The sequence below is a fragment of the Trachypithecus francoisi genome, unplaced genomic scaffold (genome assembly GCF_009764315.1).
Source record: "Trachypithecus francoisi isolate TF-2019V2 unplaced genomic scaffold, Tfra_2.0 Lachesis_group10, whole genome shotgun sequence".
Classification (NCBI taxonomy): domain Eukaryota; kingdom Metazoa; phylum Chordata; class Mammalia; order Primates; family Cercopithecidae; genus Trachypithecus; species Trachypithecus francoisi.
The window spans coordinates 99,202,489-99,210,943 of NW_022681455.1; positions in this window are offsets into that span (position 1 = coordinate 99,202,489).

Consider the following 8,455-nt stretch of genomic DNA (forward strand, 5'->3'; position numbering starts at 1 on the left):
TGCTCTTGTTGCTCAGGTTGGAGTGCAATGGCGTGATATTGGCTCACTGCAACCTCCGCCTCCCAGGTACCAACGATTCTTCTGCCTCAGCCTCCCAAGTAGCTGGGATTACAGGCATGTGCCACCACACCCGGCTAATTTTTGTATTTGTAGTAGAGACGGGGTTTCACCATGTTGGCCAGGCTGGTCTCAAACTCCTGACCTCAGGTGATCCACTCACCTTGGCCTCCCAGAGTGCTGGGATTACGGGCGAGAGCCACCATGCCTGGCCCTGGTTTTGTTTTTATCTTCCGCTTATTTCCTAAGCTCTGCCAACTCACTTCTCTATTTATCTATTTTTTTCTTCCTTGATCTCTACTTTACATAATTGTCTTTCAGTACTTTCAACATATGTGAGAATCTATGGCCAGAATTTTCATTTTCTTTGTGGCATTATTTTCTTTTCGTTGGTATGCTCGTTTGCCTTGTTTCCCCATTCCTTTTTTTCTCCTAGTATTTTTTAAAGCTTATTTTAGGGCCGGGCCTGGTGGCTCACACCTGTAATCCCAGTACTTTGGGAGGCTGAGGTGGGCGGATCATGAGATCAAGAGATTGAGACCGTTCTTGCCAACATGGCGAAACCCCGTCTCTACTAAAAATACAAAAATTTGCCGGGCGTAGTGGCACATGCCTGTAATCTCAGCTACTCAGGAGGTTGAGGCAGGAGAATCGCCTGAACCTAGGAGGCGGAGGTTGCAGTGAGGGAAATTGTGCCACTGCACTCCAGCCTAGCAATAGAGCAAGACTTTGTCCAAAAAAAAAAAAAAAATTGAAGTGTAAGATGCATATAGCAAAGTCAGTAAAACATACTAATTAAATTCAGCACATCTTGATGAATTTTTACTTATGTATTCACTTTTGTAACCATGACCCAGAGCAAGATTTAAAACATTTCCAGCACAGCTCTTAGAGCATTTTTTCTTATCCCTATGACAGATTAAGAAATTTTATTTTTCTTTCGGAGATGGGGTATCACTATATTGCCCAGGCTGGTCTTGAACTCCTGAGCTTAAGCAATCCTCCCACCTCATCCCCTCAGAGTGCTGGGATTATAGGTGTGAGTCACTGTGTCCAGCCAGATTAAGCATTTTTAACAGATATTGTGCTGGTTCTTTTAAAAAATATATTTACTTTTATGTTAGGAACAACTTTACATGTAATAAATTTTAACTGAAATTTTTACAAGTGTTTATACATACATGCATCCACCACTCAGATTGATACAGAACGTTTCCAGCATCTCAGAAGCCTCTCTTGTGTCCCAGGCAATATCCCCCTCTAGAAAAGGCAACCACTATTCTAGCTGATGTCACCATAGATTAGTTTTGCCAGTTCATGAACTTCACATAAATTAAATTATACAGTATTTGCTCACTGGAGTCTAGTTTCTTTTGGCCAGTACTATGAGATTCATCCAGGTTGCTCTAAGTAGTTATTTATATATGTATTTCCCCCCCATGACTGTGAATTTTAAGAAACTCATCCTTTTTCTTTTGTTTTTGAGACAGAGACTCACTCTGTCGCCCAAGCTGGAGTTCAATGGCACAGTCTTGGCTCACTGCAACCTCCACCTCCCAGGTTCAAGTGATTCTCCTGCCTCAGCCTCCAAAGTAGCTGGGACTACAGGCGTGCACTGCCATGCCCAGCTAACTTTTGCATTTTTAGTAGAGATGGGGTTTCATCGCTATGTTGGCCAGGCTGGTCTTGAACTCCTGACCTCAGGTGATCCACCTGCCTTGGCCTCCCAGAGTGCTGGGATTACAGGCAGGAGTCACTGTGCCCAGCCAGAAACCCATTCTTCTAAAAGAAAAATTCATTCTTCTGTTGATGAATACTTGGGTTGTTTTTAGTGTTGGCAATCGATATAGTTTGCCTCTGTGTCCCCACCCAAATCTCATCTCAAATTGTAATCCCCATGTGTCGAGGGAGGGAGGTGATTAGATCATGGGGGTGGTTTTCCCCATGCTGTTCTCGTGATAGTGAGTGAGTTCTCGTGAGATCTGATGGTTTTATAAGCGTCTGGCATTTCCCCTGCTTGCACTTCTCTCTCCTGTCACCATGCGAAGAAGGTCCCTGCCTCCCTTTCAACTTACGCCACGATTGTTAAGTTTCCTGAGGCCTCCCAGTCATGTGGAACAGTTAGTCAATTAAACCTCTTTGCTTTATAAATTATCCAGTCTCAGGCATTTCTCTTTTTTTCCTTTTTTCTTGAGACTGAGTCTCGCTCTGTCGCCCAGGCTGGAGTGCAGTAGCGCAATCTCGGCTCCCTGAAACCTCCTCCTCCCCCCAGGTTCAAGCGATTCTCCTGCCTCAGCCTCCCGAGTAGCTGGGATTACAGGCATGTGCCACCACACCTGGCTAATTTTTGTATTTTTAGTAGAGACGGGGTTTCACCATGGTGGCCAGGATGGTCTCAATCTCTTGACCTCATGATCCACCCGCCTCAGCCTCCCAAAGTGCTGGGATTACAGGCATGAGCTACTGCGCCTAGCCACTCTCAGGTATTTCTTTATAGCAGTGTGAAAACAGACTAATACAGCAATTAAGAATAGGTATTGTGTATGTTCTTGTTCATGTCTTTGGGTTGACATATATGAATTTCTCTTGAGTGTATACCTAAGAATGGAATGGCTGGGTCATAGGATAGGAATATGCTATATGCTATAGTTTCGATATCTGACCCCTCCAAATTTCATGTTGAAATTTGATCCCCAATGTTGCAGGTGGAGCCCAATGGGAAGTGTCTGGGTGATGGGGGCGGATTCCTCTTGAATGGCTTGGTGCTGTCCTCGTGGAAATGAATTCTCACTCTATTAGTTGGCAGAAGTTTCCTTCCCAGCTGTCTGTTTAGAGGATCCTGGCCCCTCTCTTGCTTCCTGTCTCACCAAGTGATGTCTGCCTACACCAGCTCCCCTTTGCCTTTGCCAAGAATGATAGAGGCCAGAAGTCCTCACCAGAGCAGATGCTGGTGTCATGCTTCTTGTACAGCTTGTAAAACCATAAGCCAAATAAGCCTGTTTTTTTTTTTTTTTTTTTTTTTTTTTTTTGAGGCGGAGTCTCGCTCTGTCGCCCAGGCTGGAGTGCAGTGGCCGGATCTCAGCTCACTGCAAGCTCCGCCTCCCGGGTTCACGCCATTCTCCTGCCTCAGCCTCCCGAGCAGCTGGGACTACAGGCGCCGCCACGTCGCCCGGCTAGTTTTTTTTTTGTATTTTTAGTAGAGACGGGGTTTCACCGTGTTAGCCAGGATGGTCTCGATCTCCTGACCTCGTGATCCACCCGTCTCGGCCTCCCAAAGTGCTGGGATTACAGGCTTGAGCCACCGCGCCCGGCCATAAGCCTGTTTTTATAAATTACCCAACTCTGGTATTCCTTAAGCCTTGTCTTGTTTGCTCCGAGAATACTAACTGGCAACGCCTGTGGCTGTAGCATTTACCCTGAGATAAATTTGCCATGAAATATCTCGTTTTTTTTTTTTTTTTTTTTTTTTTTTTTTTTGAGACGGAGTCTTGCTCTGCCACCCAGGCTGGAGTGCAGTGGCTGGATCTCAGCTCACTGCAAGCTCCGCCTCCCGGGTTTACGCCATTCTCCTGCCTCAGCCTCCCCAGTAGCTGGGACTACAGGCGCCCGCCTCGTCGCCCGGCTAGTTTTTTGTATTTTTAAGTAGAGACAGGGTTTCACCGTATTAGCCAGGATGGTCTCGATCTCCTGACCTCGTGATCCGCCCGTCTCGGCCTCCCAAAGTGCTGGGATTACAGGCTTGAGCCACCGCGCCCGGCGAAATATCTCGTTTTTATGATTTTTGCATCGCTCTAGTATATCAACTTTGGAAACAAAAGACATTGTTCTATTTATAGCATTGTGTTTTTAGTAGTGGTATTTTCATTTACTATAGTAATTGCCTATCACTGAAAATGTTAAATCCTAGAAAATGTCGCATTCCTATGCATGATGTTAACATCATTCTCAAACAGTTGTTGGCCGAAGATTCATTTGATGAATCTGATTTTTCAAAAATAGACAATTCTGAGGATTCAGGTGATTCTGATGTTAGTTCTGTTTAGAAGTAACGCCAAGAACAGTTTTTATATTTTATTTTCACATTGAAAATCAGTCAGATTTGGTTCAGCCTCAAAGAGTGTGTTTATATGAAATTAAATGAGCACTGGCAGCGAGCTGCATTTTTTTTTTTCTAAATGGGAAAGGGTTAATAGCGACACAAAAGAACTAAGACAGCATATGTGTAGCTTTAGTAAATACTGACAGTATTTACTCCACTGACAAAGTGAGAGTTCTAGTTCCACATCTTCACTAATCTTAGTGGTGTTCGTCTTAATTTTAGCCATTTAGGTGGGTGCGTCTAATAGTGGTTTTGTGTTTACCTGATGAATGATACTGAACACTTTTTCATATGCTTTGAATATGTACATCCAAATTTGCATATCCTCTTTTGTGACATGCCTGTTCAAGTCTCCTGGTCATTTTAAAAACTGGATTGTCTCATTGATTTGGAATAGTTCTGGATATATCTGGATTCTAGTTTTATTTTTTTAAGACAGGGCCTCACTCTGTCGCCCAGGATAGAGTGCAGTGGCACAATCATGGCTCACTGCAGCCTCGACTTCCTTGGGCTCAAGCGATCCTCCTATCTCAGCCTTCTGAGGAGCTGGGACTACGGGTATGCACCATCACGTCCGACTAATTCTCTATTTTCAGTAGAGATGGGGATTCGCTATGTGGCCCAGGCTGGTCTCAAACTCCTGGGCTCAAGAGAGCCACCTGCGTAAACCTCCCAAAGTGCTAGAATTACAGGTGTGAGCCACCACTCCTGGCTTAGATTCTGGTGTTATTTATATGTACTGTCAATATATTCTCCATCTGAAGACTGTTTTTTTTTTTTTTTCCACTTTATTGGTTTCCTTTGTGGAACAAAACTCCTTAATTTTGATGAAGTCTAATTATGGTCAGTGCTTTTTATGTCTTGTTTAAGAAACATCTGCCTAAAGTTTTGAAGATTTTTTTTTTTTTTTTTTTTGAGATAGAGTCTCGCTGTGTCACCTAGGCTGGAGTGCAGGGGTGCAATCTTGGCTCACTGCAACCTCTGCCTCCCGGATCCAAGTCAAGCGATTCTCCTGCCTCAGTCTCCTGAGTAGCTGGGATTGCAGACGCGCACCACCACACCCAGCTAATTTTTGTAATTTTAGTAGAGATGGGGTTTCACTATGTCGGTCAGGCTGGTCTCAAACTCCTGACCTCGTGATCCATCTGTCTCGGCTTCCCAAAGTGCTGGGATTACAGGAGTGAGCCACTGCACCCAGCCCCCGCCTTTTTTTAAGACGGAGTTTCACTCTTGTTGATCACACTGGAGTTCAATGATGGCAATCTCGGCTCACTGCAACCTTCACCTCCTGGGTTCAAGTGATTCTCCTGCCTCAGCCTCCTGAGTAGTTGGGATTACAGGCACACGCCACCATGCCCGGCTAATTTTTATATATTTTTTTAGTAGAGACGGGGTTTTACCACGTTGGCTAGGCTGGTCTCGAACTCCTGACCCTCTGGCCGGGCGCGGTGGCTCAAGCCTGTAATCCCAGCACTTTGGGAGGCCAAGACGGGCGGATCACGAGGTCAGGAGATCGAGACCATCCTGGCTAATACGGTGAAACCCTGTCTCTACTTAAAAAAAAAATACAAAAAAACTAGCCGGGCAACGAGGCGGGCGCCTGTAGTCCCAGCTACTCGGGAGGCTGAGGCAGGAGAATGGCGTAAACCCGGGAGGTGGAGCTTGCAGTGAGCTGAGATCCGGCCACTGCACTCCAGCCTGGGTGGCAGAGCAAGACTCCGTCTCAAAAAAAAAAAAAAAAAAAAAAAAAAAAGAACTCCTGACCCTCAGGTGATCCGCCTGCCTTGGCTTCCCAAAGTGTTGGGATTACAGGCATGAGCCACTGCATCCTGCCCTTTTTCCTTTTTGAGACGGAGTCTCGCTCTGTCGCCCAGGCTGGAGTGCAGTGGCCGGATCTCAGGTCACTGCAAGCTCTGCCTCCCAGGTTTATGCCATTCTCCTGCCTCAGCCTCCGGAGTAGCTGGGACTACAGGCGCCCGTCACCTCGGCCGGCTAGTTTTTTGTATTTTTTAGTAGAGACGGGGTTTCACCGTGTTAGCCAGGATGGTCTCGATCTCCTGACCTCGTGATCCGCCCGTCGCGGCCTCCCAAAGTGCTGGGATTACAGGCTTGAGCCACCGCGCCCGGCCTCTTTTTCCTTTTTTAAGAGACGGAGTCTGACTATGTTGCCCAGTCTGGTCTTGAACACCTGGGCTTAAGCAACTCTCCTGCCTCAGCTTCCTAAAGAGCTAGGATTACAGGCATGAGCCATGGTGCCTGTGCCTACTTTTTTTTCTAGAAGTTTTATTGTTTCACCTTCCACATTTAAGTCTCTGATCCATCTTGAATAAACTTTTGTATATGTTGTTAAGTAGGGGGTCAAAGCTCATTCTTTTCACTTAGATCATAGCTCACTGCAGCCTCAAACTCCTGGGCTCAAGTGATCCTCCCACCTCAGCCTCCTGGGTAGTTGGGATTACAGGCCCAAGTCACTATGCCCAGCCAAAATTATATTAGTAGTACAATCTCTACCATGTAAATATTTGCATGGAAAAACCAATGAAGACCATTCAGTATAAACAACTGTTATTTCCAAATGGTAGGCATTTGAGGAACTTAAAATTTTCTGAAATGAGCATACCTTACTGTTATCAATAAAAACTACTGTTTTCAACACTTTTTTTTTTTTTTGAGATGGAATCTCGCTGTCTCGCAGGCTGGAGTGCAGTGGCGCAATCTTGGCTCACTGCGAGCTCCGCCTCCCATTTTCACACCATTCTCCTGCCTCAGCCTCCCAAGTAGCTGGGACCACAGGCGCCCACCACCACACCTGGCTAATTTTTTGTATTTTTAGTAGAGATGGGGTTTCACCGTGTTAGCCAGGATAGTCTCAATCTCCTGACCTCGTGATCCGCCCACCTCGGCCTCCCGAAGTGCTGGGATTACAGGCATGAGTCACCGTGCCCGGCCGTTTTCAGCATTTTTATAAGATATTTTGAAAAAGAAATGATTGGTCTTTCAGTTATCATTAGGTATAAATAAACCAATAGGCTGGGTGTGGTGGCTCACACCTGTAATCCCAGCACTTTGGGAGGCCAAGGTGGGTGGATTGTTTGAGTGCAAGAGTTTGAGACCAGCCTGGGCAACATAGCAAGACCTGGTCTCAGTAAAAAAAATAACAATAAAGAAAAAAAAAAGAAAAAAGAAAAAAACCCCTAGTAATTTCTATGAAAAAAAAAAAAAAAGTCCAGAAAAAAGGCTTAGAATAAACTCTCAAGTTGGCTGAGTAAGTTGGACTTTGGTTGCTTAGATGTTTAACTGAAACAGTTCAGGTTGACAGTTCCCAATGGCTGATCTATGGGTGAGTTATATTTGAATCAACTGCAGTTTTTTTTAATTTAATAAAATAGATTCTCAAGCTTTCTTTTAGACATGCTGAATCAGAATGCCCAAGAGGTGAGGCCAGAGAACCAGTATTTTAAATAAATGATCTAGATTTGGGAACTATTCTACCTTGAATTATAATGAAACAAAGTTGGCTGGGTGCGGTGGCTCATGCCTGTAATCCCAGAACTTTGGGAGGCTGAGGCAGGTGGATCACCTAAGGTCAGGAGTTCAAGACCAGCCTTACCAACATGGAGAAACCCTGTGTCTAGTAAAAATACAAAAAAAAAAAAAAAAAAAAAAAGCGAGGTATGATGGCACATCCCTGTAATCCCAGCTACTTGGGAGGCTGAGGCAGGAGAATCACTCGAACTTGGGAGGTGGAGGTTGCAGTGAGCCGAGATCATGCCATTGCACTCCAGCCTGCACAACAAGAGCAAAACTCTGTCTCAAAAAAAAAAAAAAAGGCCGGGCGCGGTGGCTCAAGCCTGTAATCCCAGCACTTTGGGAGGCCGAGACGGGCGGATCACGAGGTCAGGAGATCGAGACCATCTTGGCTAACACGGTGAAACCCCGTCTCTACTAAAAAATACAAAAAACTAGCCGGGTGAGGTGGCGGGCGCCTGTAGTCCCAGCTACTCGGGAGGCTGAGGCAGGAGAATGGCGTAAACCCGGGAGGCGGAGCTTGCAGTGAGCTGAGATCCGGCCACTGCACTCCAGCCCGGGCTAGAGTGAGACTCCGTCTCAAAAAAAAAAAAAAAAAAAAAAGGTATGACTATTCTCTCTGAGCAGGCAAACTACTCTCAGATTGGAGAATATTAACATTTTAGACCCAGTCTAGGGAACTAGGAAAAGGCTGTGGGCCAATGTTCTGACCTTCTCAGAAAACCATCAAGCTGCAGACACCACATGATGAATGGGACTTAGTCCAGTGTA